Source organism: Triturus cristatus, chromosome 1_1 (genome assembly GCF_964204655.1).
Source record: "Triturus cristatus chromosome 1_1, aTriCri1.1, whole genome shotgun sequence".
NCBI lineage: Eukaryota > Metazoa > Chordata > Amphibia > Caudata > Salamandridae > Triturus > Triturus cristatus.
The window spans coordinates 755,620,933-755,635,776 of record NC_140579.1 but is presented as its reverse complement, the minus strand read 5'-3'; positions in this window follow the sequence as shown (position 1 = coordinate 755,635,776).

Sequence of the window (14,844 nt, the reverse complement as noted above, 5' to 3'; positions counted from 1 at the left end):
GACACCCAGGATCCCTTCCCCACCACCACAAAGCAGCCAGGCTGGCCAGGAGGGACACGGTGTCCCGGGCACCCAGGAGGAGGCAGGCGACAACGCCAATGCCACCCCTCAGGGGTCCCGGAGACCCGATGTGCCCACAAGGGCAGGCCAGGTGCAAGTGGGCAGGGGTGGTGGGAGTGGAGGACGGCAGAGGCGCCAGCCTGACCAGTTGGCTGGGGACCCGGTATATTCCCATGTCCGAAACATCCTGGACACATACCAGCAGGACACCACGGGCCTGGCCCAGGTTGTGTCCGTCCTCGAGGGGATCAAGACCCAGCAGGCCCAGCAACATGCGGAGCTACATGCCTGTCTACTGCAACACCAACGGAGGATGGAGGATGGACAGGCTGAGCTCGTGACGGCGTACACGGGAATTCACGATACACTCCGTCGGATGGCCGACAACATGGCCAACCCTCCCTGTGCCAGAAGGCGTAGAACATCACCACCCACAGGGAGGGATCTGGAGGAGGAGGAGGAAACATCCGATGGAGCATCCCAGACGTCGTCACGGTCTGCTTCTGAGGGTCCCCGCAGGAGGGCGGGTCGTCCACTGAAAAGACCGTGAGGGTCGGCGCTACATCACCATCTCCCAGGACACCTGGCCTGGCACCTGGCCCACTGGAGCAACAGCATCACAGCATCTAGAGACATTCTCTGCCACATGGCCTTGCTGGTCACTGTCTGACCAATGTTGACAAAGACTGTGGCATGGACTCTGAGGATTTCCAATGGCAAGGACACCAACTCCCCTACTGAACTTTGGATTCCAAACTCCCGGAAAGCCCCTCACATCATACCCCCTCCCCACCCCCCCACAAAAATAAAAATTCACACCATGAAGAGAAGATGCCTGCTGGTTGCATTATTACCTTACATGTGTCTTGTAAAGTCTAAACATGCCTGACTTCTCTTTTGACTTCAACCATCCACACCCTGGGGCCTGAGTCTGGCACAGGACACACGGGTCACAGTGTATTAGGCAAGACAGACATGGAGCACCATACACACCCGTGATGGGCCCAACCACCTGAGGGGGTGGCCGCACAACCGTGCTGACAGACACATTGAGTACAGCAACAGTCATGCGCAGAGGTCAGGGATCCAGTCCAGTGTCCTGGGGGGCACCCAGGTATGTGTAGACAGGTGGCAGAACCATGTCCTGCAAGCTTGAGTCCGGTGGATGCAGAGAATGGGGGCCTGGCCAACGTTGGATGCATGGGGATGGCACATGTCACAATACCCACACAGTCATGGACATCATGCACAATACACAGTCTCAGCCCACACACACAGCTTGCATCTTGCTACTTGACTCATAGACACATAGCCACTATCAGGGAAAACCATGCCAGACATGCTGGATGCACCGTGGCAACACACCAGCATTGACTGAGAAGAGGCACCTTGGAGGCATAGGGACACCGTTATTAGTCATGTTTTCGGGATTGCAGAGGCAACTTGAAGTACACATGAACACTTCATGTGGAGTAACATGTGGGTCCAACACTGGCACCCCCCTTCTGCAGCACAAATGCGAGATAGCCATGGAACTGGCACACAATTGTCGGCTAACAGCTAAACACCCACAGCTGCTCACGGAGAGACTGCCATACACCATTGATCCGCTGATGTAGAAGTCCCACACCATGTCAAGCCAATGCAAACCGTATGTGTCCAAGGGCAGTGTTACACACATTGATGCCATCATCACAATCCACTATCCCATAACTGATGACTGTCAACCAGTCAGACCATCTATTCAGGTGTACACAGCTGCATGTCGTGTCCCATGGTGATGCTACATGGCTGCAGAGGAACCAAACATCGACAGGGGCAGTGTGCATACATCGTGAACAACTACCACACCCAATACACCCCTGATGCATCCCTTACCCTAAGGAGACTTCCAAACTTGTCCGTGCATGTAACGCTGAGTCAGCACACGATGACGTGTCCATGAGGAATAGCAGTGCCACAACAATGCAACCAGCAGACGGCATGCGCAAGTACCTGGGGATGAGAGACACACAAGAAGTCAGCCACAAAAAACACAGCCACTTGCATGTGCATGTACTCGACACATGTATGGATGACAACATGCTAGGTTACAATTATGACTGGGGAAATACAACCATCACTGCCACCATCACTCCAGTGACACACCAACACACACCTCTGACTCACGTGCCATACATGCAGGTGGAGACACACATCACAACACATGCCACACGTGGAGCAATGTGTGCACACTCAGACACTGGTACTCACCACTAAGCAAAGAAGTCGCGTATGAGCCGAGTCCGGATGTCCTCTTGCGGCTCCACATCCTCCACATCACTAGCCCCATTGCCAAGCCCTTCGTCCTCCACGGGTGGATGGTCCTGGTCATCTTGATCCAGGATGAGTGGCACAGCTTTCTCAACTGCCATGTTGTGCAGCATGCAGCAGACCATGAAGATTTTGCAGACCTTCGCAGGGGCATATGGGAGTGCGCCGCCGGTCTTGTGTAGGCACCTGAATCGGCTCTTCAGCAGGCCAAACGTCCTCTCTATCACTCGACTTGTCCGGCCATGGGCGGTGTTGTAGCGGAGCTGGGCCGGCGTGATGGGGTTGCGGAGAGGTGTGATCAGCCATGGCATGTTGGGATAGCCAGCATCCCCTACATGGGAAGCACATGGACATCGTTAGAACTGGTGAAGCGGTCGTGCCGGTAGGCTATGCAAAATACAGGACAGACAGACTGTACCCACCAACAACACATGCTCGTTCGTTGCGCAGCTGCGTCATCATTTCAGGCACCCTGCTATGCCTCATGATGTAGGCATCATGTGCTGATCCTGGAAAACGAGCACAGACATGTGAAATCACCATGTTGGACAGACACACCACAAGGGCATTGATGGAGTGGTAGTGCTTCCGATTGCGGTACGCTACCTTCTGTGCGTGTGGTGGTACCAAAGCAACATGTGTCCCATCTATGGACCCAATGACATGGGGCATCCCTCCCAGGGCATAGAATCCACGCTTGACCCCAGTCAACTGTTCAGGGGTTGGGAACTTGATGAAGTCATCCAGGTGAATCAACATGGCCTCTAAGAAATCATGCAGCACACGGCAGAACATGCTCTGGGACATGCCACCAACATGAGCTATGGTATTTTGAAAGGTACCCGTGGCTAGAAAATGTAGGGCTGCCATTACCTTCAGCTTGGGTGTCAGTGCCGTAGGATACCTGTGCAGCGGTTGCAGGTGTGGTGCCAGTCTCGCCGTCAACTCCAGAATCAACCGTTGTGGGAAGCGGTAGCACCGGATACGATCATTCTCCCGCATGGCAGCCAAGTCCGGAATTGCTAAGGGAAGAGGCGGCGCTCTGCAGTAATTTGGAAGTGACAAGGAAGAGTGAGTGCACCACAACAACAAATAATTTGTACTGAGCACATGTTAATCTGTCTATACACATATGCTACATACGGAGTCAGGCATGTGCCACATGCCCTGGACACGTATGGCTGCCAGGTGACACTCCTACCAATACCCAGCTACACACGGAGATTGAGAACCTCCACATGCCATGCCATGGGATTAGCTGTGTCCCAGTGCAAGTGAACAGCCAGACGCAAGACAGGAGTGACATACACCCACACATCAGCAGAAGTAGGATGCCGAATGCAGAGACTGGTAGCGGAACACTAGAGCCACAGGTCACATTACATTACACTAGGACAGCCCACACACCTTGCCATGAAGGTGCACATGTCATGACTCACCACACATTCATTGAGAGGATGCAGACATGTCCTTGTTACGCTACTCCGTGTCCCATGCATACATACGTACCTCACATCCGATACCACATGTGGCATGGTGTGCGGAACAGTGTGCAATGTCAATCTACACACAGACACATGTTGGTTGCTGCAACAGCTGCAGCTTTTGAGGGTGCTCCAACATCAACCTAATGGGAAGCCCCCACACATACATGACATAGTCACATCGTGCACCGTGGGTAGTGACAAGTCAGGTGTGGTAACCCCTGTACCGGGCATCAGGGGACACTTCCGTGTGTTGGTGTCCGTGCCATGCCAGTGTCGCTCATCCCAAGTGTGCAGTACGACATGCACACATGTCCAAGGAGTCAAGGGCATGCCTGGCACACATTGCACCGTCACACATTACATCTGTACACATCTCATCATACATCTGGTGCCTTCTCGACTCAGGAGTAATGTTCCACATCACAGCCTGTCACATCTGGAAGCGTATGAGGTACTGACTTAATTTAAATTTCAGTATGTAGCTAAGACATGTACACTTTATAGTGGCAACTCTGATGTTTGTGGCTTATAGGGACAAGGTACAAATCAAGTGTAACCTTCAGGTTCGTTTTTCTTTTTCACCTGCATGTATGTTGAAGAACTCTTTTTGCTTTTTGCTATAATTCACAATCTATATATGATAGAGCCATAATTTAAACAACACATTGTTCCTAGTCCTGTGCTACGTACCCATGTGAATTATCATGTATGTGGCATATTGGATAGTAGTCAAAATGTGAAGTTGAATGTATGATGTTTTTCAATTATGTCACAAGTTCGAAAAAGTATGCCTTACATTTTGGCCCATAATTCTAAAACCATACAATCTGGATCCTCAATTCAAAGTGCAGCATACAACTAACATCATGCCACTGTTCCGTGTCCATTTTCATGCTTGTGCCATGCTTAGAAGTGGTGAGAATCTTTCAGTGATTAAATGCATGTTTTAAATACAAAAAATCTCAATTTATTTCAAATATTTCACGTATATTGTGTCATACTTCATGATCCATACTACATAGAGCTTCATTTGCAAATGCAACACATTCTATAGAATATCCCACTGCAGGATGCCAAATTACATGCATGTGGCTCACTCACAAGGTACATACAATGCAATTTGAATCCATACGAGGCGATTTTACATTTGTGGCCATCTGGTCACCCAATTGAAATGGATGGGATATACTACAGAGTATGTGGTGGACTATAATTCTTGAAGCGTATGAGGTACTGACTTACTTTAAATTGCACTATGTAGCTAAGACATGTACACTTTATAGAGGCAACTCTGATGTTTGTGGCTTATAGGGACAAGGTACAAATCAAGTGTAACCTTCAGGTTGGTTTTTCTTTTTCACCTTCATGTAGGTTGAAGAACTCTTTTTGCTTTTGGCTATAATTCACAATCTATATATGATAGAGCCATAATTTAAACAACACATTGTTCCTAGTCTTGTGCTACTTACCCATGTGAATTATCATGAATGTGGCATATTGGATAGTGTGGTACTGTTAATTCTGGACCTGTGTTATAAACATCGTCGTATCATGACGATTTTGGTATCAGCAGACCGCAAATGATTAGGATACTATGCATAAGCATTTTCGCCATATTCGGGTGAAGGAATCACCTTGAAATCATAGTTTCCGTTCTGAACCCTCGGTTTCCATTGAACGGCAGCCATTTTGTGGTTGCCCTCACATAGGCCAATGACTAGGCCAAAAATCGAGTCTGAAGGACACATACACCTTTGCAGACTCCTCTGTGATCTGGGCAAGCTGACTCCACTGCCTGAAGCCAAACCTGTTCGGCCAGTTCCTTTCCCAGTGGCCGAACGAGATTAGTATCAAGGCACAACATATCGTAAATCCTTTCATCACACACAAACCATGCCTAATCTCACACACACCTGTCCCTGTTTCTTACTTTATGACTTGCTTTACGAGGAGGAGGTGCCCGTTTTTATTGGGGGTCCGTCGATATCTGATGAAAGTACTGAGCCTTGCCGGGTAATTGATTGAGGGCTGGACAAACTGAAATATGGGCTTGTCATCATGACTCTGCTTTTTCTTTGTAGTGAAAATATGTGAATGGTCAACTGTAAAATAAGGAATGTTTGCCTAAAGCACAATATTTTGTATAAACGGAGAAGGCTGGCTTTGTAAGTTTGAGCAGTCTCCTGAGAATATACACCGTGTTGTACTTCTAGGATACCTGTTACTGGTTGCAGCCAATAAATACGATCTTTGACTTCACCAAGAAGACTCTGTGTTTCTGTAGTCTGAAATAGGAAGAACTCGAAGTCTTAGGGTGTGTCTCCTGGCAACGCTGGGTTCTGAAAAACCCAGTACTTCAGTTGGCGCCCAATGTGGGGCGATTTCAGCGGTACCGGTCCAAGCCAGAGGTTCGTGAGGAGCTTCGTGTGAAAATTCTGGAGGAAGGCCGCCACTTCATCGACCCCTGCATGTCGATGTGGTCCGAAAGTCTTTGCCGCGAGGTTCACCGCTTCCCGACGGCTACGAAGGACTGCTGCCCTGACTATCGCCCTGTTTTGGACCCTTGATGTTTGGTAGAGCGAAACGATAGACGAGTCTTCTGGTGACGTCATCGATACCTCAGTTAAGTATAAGTGGAGCGTCTCCCAGTCCTTAGTTTGGTTCTTAGTTTGGTATCCCCTTGGGATCTTTGATTTGGAACTTGCAAGTACCAAAGCCGAGGGACTTGTGTATTCGCGAGACTATCATATTCGATAATCCTTTGAAGTTTGAAGCTAGACTAGAGAGAGAAGATGCCTGGTCTTAGCAGACTTGGAAATTTGTTTTGTCTTGGTTGTAATAGGGATTCCCGATTGGAGGACTCGTGTCCGGTTCCTCCGATTGGAACTCCAACCTATGAACTATATGTGAAACATGGCGTAGGCCCCATCACATATAATGAAGTATGGATCCGATACACCAGGAAAGATGGGGGCAGATTTATTTTTCCTGGCGCATCCCTGCAAATCAGCAGGGATGCGCCAGGAAAGATGCGTCACGAAAGTTTACCCTTGCGCCACGATAGATGCGCCGCATTTACAATGCAGCGCATGGTGGCGCAAGGATAAACAGATGCGTGTGACGCATCTGATGGCGGAAGGTTGGCGCATTGCTGGAGTTGCGTCGCAAGCGCGACGCAGCTCCAGCAAGGCTCGGGGGTGCCCTATCGTTGCAATGCTGCGTCAATCCTTACGCCTGCTTCAAGCAGGCGCAGGGTTTTGACGCAGCATGGCCGGAAAAGTGACTGAGTGAAATCTTGTAGATTTCACTCAGCCACTTTTTGGAGGCGTTCCTGCGCCGGAACTCCCCCCCTGTGCAGGTACGCCCACATGTGGCGCAAGCTTTACAACGTGACGCATCTCCCTAGATGCGTCACGTTGTAAATGGGGCGCAACATGGCGCAGGGTTTACGCCGCCGCTGCGTCACAAAAGTGACGCAACGGCGGCGTAAAAGTGGCGCAAGTCCGATATAAATCTGCCCCATGGTGTTTTAAAATGGCCCCAATATGGTAGTTTTGACACCGAGATTCTGGATAATCTGGAGGTTAAACTTTTTAAGAAGAAAGCCCGGCCGGCGATGTTTGACTCTTTCCGCCTATGGCGTAAGGAAGCCAAACAGAAGGAAATTAAATTAGCAAAGAGAAATAAGAGAGAAAAGGGTATCTCTATAATGCAAGCTGCTATGTAGTTTAAAGATAATGAAGAAGAACAGATGAGTGAGCAGTTGCACAGGCAACGTAAAATGGTGATTGATAAATGTTATCCAGTTTTTCCGCTTCTTCAGCAAGATGCAGCAAAAGAAATTGAGAAAGATCCTTTAATGTCACACTTGTTGAGTTCGCCACCCCCTTATGCACAGAGTGCTACAGCAACACCGCAACCCCCAGTTATTGTGCCTCAGGTTCTTCCACAGCCGCCAGCTCCTCTTCAGTTGGCTCCTACTCCTATGGCGCAGCCCCCTCAAGGGCCACTGACTTCGCTACCTGCTTCATCTGTACTTCCTACGACTTTGTCTGCTACATCGACTGCCTCTTCTTGTGTTCTTCCTGATACTGCCTCTGTGTCTGCAACTGCGTCTGCCTTGCCTCTCTCTGTTTTTCCTCCTGTTCTTTTGTCAACTTCTCCCTCTATCCGACAGAGAATGACTGATACTGTTTCTAGCCTTATATTTCCTCTCTTCGGTTCATCTGGTTTGACCCCTGGTTCGGAGCGTAAGCAGTCGCGTAGTCAACTGCCTGATTCTCGAGAGAGAGAAGCGTTTGACCATATGGCGCGTAAATGGGTTACTTTCCCTTTTAAATATGATGTAGAGTCTGTTATGGATGTCTTCCGTCAATGGGAAGCACCAAAACAAAGATACGTTTTTGAGAAAATGTGTGCTTTCCTTTGTGAGGAATTGGAGGATAATGATTTGGAAACAAATCCGCCTGAATTGTGCCGTGTACGGTTTGAGTTTTCAAAGGGCGCGATTGTGGGTTCTGATGTTGAGAAAGCAGTTGCGACGTTGTTATCCTTTAGGAATAAGGATCCTTCCCAATCACTGTTTGAGCCTGACTCCTCAGTTAAGAAAAAAGTGCGACAGTACCCAATGAGAGAAGCCCCTCCGGTATGGAAGGAGGCCGTTGCGGCTGATGCCGCTAATCAAATTGCTGCTGCTCCAGCTCATTTTCAGCGTGTTTGGGTACATGTTCCTTGGAAGCGAGCTGAAGTTTTAGCCCTTAAGCAGACTTTGCCTGACCCCCGTAAAAACCCTGCAGGGTATTATAAGGAATTATCACAGACTGCAGACATTTAGCTGACATAGACATGTTATTTGGGAATGTTGTTCCACAGCCTTTGTGGAGATTGATTCGCCATGCAGATCACGCGCAAGAGTTAGCTGACTCATGGGCTAATATTAGTACTGCAAATGATAGACAAGTTGGTGGTGCCAAGCCTGAGCCTTTGGTAGCAGAATTCCCTGCTAGGATCATTACTTACATGAAGACTTTAATGCCTGCGATGCGTGTGAATTGGGATAAATTGTCTGCGTGTAAGCAGAAGAAAGATGAAACAGTGTCTGAGTTCTTCACCAGGTTTGAGGAAACGTTTATCGACCACAGTCGTCAAGATATGAGTACAGAAGGTGGTCAACGGTTGTTCGTTGACAAGTTTGTGCACAATTTGCTTCCCGAGCTGTGTAAGAAATTGAAAGATTCAGAGAGTTCTTGGGCCGCTTCCTCTTCAGCACAAATATTGGCTACTGCACAGTACTACGAAAATAGGGATAAAGATGAGAAGGATAGGGCAGAAAAGAAAACGAAAGAGTTAAAGACGAAGGTTCTTTTACAACAAGCGTATCCACCACGTGGTGGTCAGAGTAACTATCAGCAACCTCAACAGTTTCAGAGAAACTCGCAAAGGTTCGAGTATTCTCAACCACGTGTTCCTGTAGGTCCCAACCAGTGTTCTTATTGTAAAGAAGAGGGTCATTTCAAGTATAGTTGTCCTATTTTGTTACAGCGTACGAATGGTGCTTCTGGCACAAGAGGTCGAGTTGTTCAACAAGCTCCTAGAGGTAGAGGACGTGGAAGTGTCCCCCTGAACGCGCGTTCCCTTCCGTCTCAGAATTCAATGAATAGTTTTGACCAGCAAAATCACGCGTCTGGTAGGACGGCTCAGTACTATGCTGATGACTACTATGCAGAAGATGAGAATATCGAAGGTAATGATTGCTAGGACAGCCATAGACAAAGAGAGGGAGTTGTTAAGGTGATTACATCAGGTGTGTCAGAGCCTTTTCTGTTGGATACTGGTGCTACAAAGAGTTCTATTATGCACTCAAAACTCCCTGGCGCACCTTTGTCTGGCGAGACAAATGTTTCAGTAGGTTTTTCTGGCGCCCCGGTTAGGAACCCGATTTCTAGTCCTATGACCCTTTCTGTTGGACCTTGTGAATTAGAAGCACCCCTTATTCTGACGACAGGTTGTGGTGAAAACTTGTTAGGATTGGATTTGTTGAAAAGATTGTATGCGACATTATATTGTTCTCCTTCGGGAGTACAACTTACACTGGGTAGAAAAGTGATCTCTCCAATGTATTTGTCGAAGGATAAACTTCCGGCAGAATTGTCGTTTCTTCCTGATATTCTTTGGGCTACTGGTCCTAATGATGTGGGTCTTTTGGAAATACCGCCATATGTTGTGACATTGAAAGCCAATGTTAAATTGCCACGTATTCCCCAATACAAGATCTCTGGTGAAGGTGAAAAAGCGTTGCTAGCGATCATTTATGATTTGATTGAAAAAGATGTAATTGAAGAGACAAGAGGCAACGTTTGTAATAGTCCTGTTCTGCCTGTTTTAAAACGTACTGACCCTTCTCAGCCACCTGTTTACAGGTTCGTGATTGATCTTAGAGAGGTCAATAAAATAGTTGTGCCACAGTTTCCAGTTGTTCCTGATATCACTGCCCTATTGACTATGATTCCAGCTTCCGCCACCTGGTTCTCGGTGATTGACTTGAAGAATGCTTTCTTCAGCATCCCGATTGCCGAGGAGAGCAGGGATATTTTTGGCTTCAGTTTAGGAGGCAGAAGTTTCCGCTTCAAACGCGCTCCTCAAGGCTACTGTGAAAGTCCATCAATATATAGTCAGGCTTTAAAAACACAGCTTGATGCAATTGTTTTACCTGATGGCGCTACCCTTATTCAATATGTCGATTATTTGCTAATCGCTGCAGATACTGAGGAAATTTGTAAAGAAGCCACCTTGTCGTTGTTGCATCACTTGTCTGATTTACGTCACAAAGTGTCACTTTCAAAACTGCAATATTGTCGACAAGAAGTGACCTACTTAGGTCATCTCTTATCGAAGGAGGGAAGGAAACTGACCCCAGAAAGAATTCAGGCAATTGCAAAATTGAGTGTGCCAAGGACACAGAGAGAAGTACGTGCTTTCTTGGGCATTTCATCATACTGTAGACAGTGGATACCAAATTTTTCTTTGCTGGCCAAACCTTTGGTAGCTTTGACCTGTAAAGATACACCGAATCCCGTTCCATGGTCTGAAGATTGTCAGAAAAGTTTTTCCGAATTGCGTGATGCATTATGTTCGGCTCCTGTGTTGGAATACCCCCGACTACAGTATGCCCTTTACACTGTATGTCCATGAGAAAGATGGTTGTGCATTGTCAGTGCTGACACAGTCTTTTGGAGACAAGCAGCGTCCATGCGCGTATTTTTTCGTCGACTTTGGATCCGGTAGCTAAAGCATTGCCGAGTTGCTTGAGAGCCACAGCGGCAGCAGCTGTTTCTATTCGACAGTCTGCTGGGTTAGTAATGAATAATATGTTGAATGTGATGGTTCCACATGCAGTGGACACGTTGTTAAACAGGACCAAGACACAGCACTTAACTAGTGCTCGATTGTCAGGTTACGAGTTAACACTGTTAGCGAGCCATGTGCACATAAAGAGGTGCAATACGTTGAATCCAGCCACGTTATTGCCGATTTCAGTAGAGACAGATGATGTTGAACAGCATGATTGTTTTCTCAGGACAGAAGAAGAAACGAAAGGGAGAGTAGATCTTAAAGATACTCCTCTTGTAAAGTGTGATGGTACCTTATGGGTGGATGGTTCATGCTTCAAGCTTCCGAATGGTGATACGACTGCAACATATGCTGTCACGACTTTGCATACGATTGTTGAAGCTGCACGTATACCACATAATTCAGCTCAAGCAGCAGAGTTGATTGCACTTACGAGAGCGTGTGTGTTATCGAAAGGAATGAAAGTGACCATATATACTGACAGCCAGTATGCGTTTGGTGTGGCCCATAGTTTTGGACGATTGTGGAAAGAACGTGGGTTCCTGACTTTGCATGGAGCTAAGATTCAGCATGGTCAGTTGGTGAATGAACTTCTTGAGTCACTGACCTTGCCGTTACAAGTTGCGATTGTGAAATGCAGTGCACACAAGAAGGTTACTGATGATGTTGGTCATGGTAATGCATTTGCTGACGAAATCGCAAAAGAAACAGCAAAAGATGTGATGAATAGAATGTATGTTGCAGGCTCTGCAAGATGAGTTGGTGATGTTGGAATGTGTGAAGATACAATAGAGAGTGTGAAGTCTCTTCAAGCTGAAGCTTCAGAGAAAGAGTTGAGTGTGTGGAGAGAAAGTACAGGTAAATTGGATGAAAATGGTTGTTGGGTTGACTTGTCAGAACATCAGCGATGGTTGTTACCCGATACGTATGTGCTTGCAGTGGTGACAATGGCTCATAGAATGGCCCATATCAGCGTGAAAGGGATTTGTAAGTTGTTGGCTCCAGTATGGCAAAATGCTGGAATTCCTAAATGTGCAGAGAATGTGGTCAAGAATTGCATGGTGTGTCTGAAGTACAATCCTGGTAGGGGAACCCCAACTCTAGCTGGTCATTTTGCGCCTCCAACGTATCCGTTTGAGGTTTTGCAGCTAGATTTCATCCACATGGAAAGGTGCAAAAATTTGAAATACGTACTCGTTGTTGTTTGTGCCTTTTCAAGATGGGTAGAAGCATATCCCTTAAAAGACAACACTGCCTTATCCACAGCTAAAGCCCTTGCCAAATAATTCTTCCCTAGGTTTGGAATGCCGAGAATGGTCTGGAGTGATAATGGGAGCGAATTTGTGGGTCGTGTGATGAAGAAAGTATGTGAGGGGCTAGGTATCCAGCAAAAATTTCACGCTGCAAATCACCCCCAATCAGCTGAACTAGTAGAGTGCTATAATGGCACATTAAAATTGAAGTTGGCAAAAATACAAGCGAGCACTGGTCTTAAATGGCCTGATGCTCTGCCCTTAGCACTCCTATCAACAAGAATGACTGTGCATTCGCGAGTGGGACTTAGTCCCTATGAAATTGTGTTCGGCCGCCCGGCCAACATATGGGGAGTGCCAAGACCGACAAAATTCAGTGAGATAGAACACCCGGTGCTTCTTGATTATCTGTATGGCTTGACGGCTAAATTGCGTGTTTTACACCAACAGGTTCACGATACTCTACCTCAGGTCTCTGAAGCTCCAGGACATCTTATCGATCCTGGATCATGGGTGCTGGTCAAAAACTTCCAACGGACAAGCAATGATCAGCCCCGCTGGACCGGCCCCCATCTCGTCCTTCTTTCAACAAGATCAGCTGTTCGAGTGGAAGGGAAAAAGAACTGGATCCACGGCGCACACTGCAAGAGAGTCCCTTTGCCTCTACCGTACGACCGGTGAGTCCATGAGGGGATCGCCGACTCTGAGACTGAGACTGTGCCTCGTTTCCTGCCTTTTAGCGATGCACGTGTAAAAGGAACACTTTCTGAACAAGAAAGTGACAATATTTTGCAAGAAGCTGTGCCACCGTCAATTCGATTGAACACTACAGAGCCTGAACTCTTGTTCCAGAACCAGACAGTACCTGGAAGAAGCCGCTACAATCTGAGGCCGAGAACTATGGACAAATAAAAAATATTTTTTCTTTGCTATTTTTGAAAGTGCAGCTCTCTCATCTGAGAAACTTCCTTATTTTTGTTTTTTTCGAACCGCCATCCGGGTTCAGCTGTAGGGTCGTGGTTGCCCAAGTCTTTGGAGTGCAGCTGAAGACGTTAGGTCGACAGTTCTGGTCGGTCTAAGGGAGTTGCCCTGGACTGACAGAAGCATTCCTTAGCATAGAACACCCTACCACCACGAGCAGCAATTAGAGAGGATAGAGTTTTTCGAGAATGAGAGACCTGCCAAACAAATGAACTTTAAAGCCAGAATGTGTATAATGATGACAAAGAAACGATTTTTGATATTATGTATTTTCATGTTGCTTAGTGTAATGATGTTTTTAATAGGATATATTTTATTCTCTTTTCAAGTGACATTTGCACCCACTACACAGCCCATACCTCCTTCTACTGTTTCCTCGCATTCTTTTCACCCGCTGCCTAAACACGAGTCTGCTAGAAGATTAGAATTTGTCAATAATTCGTTCATTCAGCTTCTACACCAACACCAATTAGTAGTTAACACAACTAACTGTTGGGTGTGTGGTCTTATGCCGCATACTACTGATAAAGGTATCCCTTATCTGGTCCTGCCTTTCAGCCATAATGGTTCTGTGTGGGCATATAGAACGATATTCATATACGCTCATGAAGCCAACCCCCTACGTTCTGTGAAAGATAATCCTAAGAATAGTGCTCTAGTTAACGGTATAGTAGATATGATTAGGGAAGATATTTCCTATGAGACTATCCCGAAAGATGAGACACTAGCATATATTGGATGGAACATAACAGGATATGGAGTTACTTTGAGTGAGAACCAGCGAGCAAAGAGATCCTCCCCGATTTGGATTGTACCCCATCAGGGTCACCTATGTCTGCAAGGTAATGGCAAGAATACCAGAGCTCAGTTAGGGAAAAGTATCTGCACTGAAACATATGTTTTTGCGTCTCAGACTTCCCCTCCGTTCTTAGCAGCTAAGGGTACCTATTTCATCTGCCATAATAGAGCCTATACATGGTTGCCCCCTGACTTCTCAGGCACATGTTTTGTTTCGTTCCTGTTGCCTCCCACCTACACAGCCGTGGCAGATTACCATAAGACGAGAATAGTTAGAGGTGTCATCAGTCAAGAAGACACCGCAGGACAAGAACTTGGAGATTTCGTAAAGGGTTTTCTGCCGTTTTGGGGACCTATGGTTAACAGCAGGAACATAAGGCAATTGACAAGGGTGGTTAAATACACGGTAGATGAAACTGCAGGTGCCCTTAGTAATTTGACAGCTGAGCTCCAGTCGGATCGCCTTATGACTCTTCAGAACAGGGTCGCATTAGACGTCATACTTGCAGACCGAGGTGGGGTATGCACAGTGATCCAATCAAGTTGCTGTGTTTTCATTCCAGATAACGCTCCAACAGTTTACCAGGCCATTTCCAAACTGC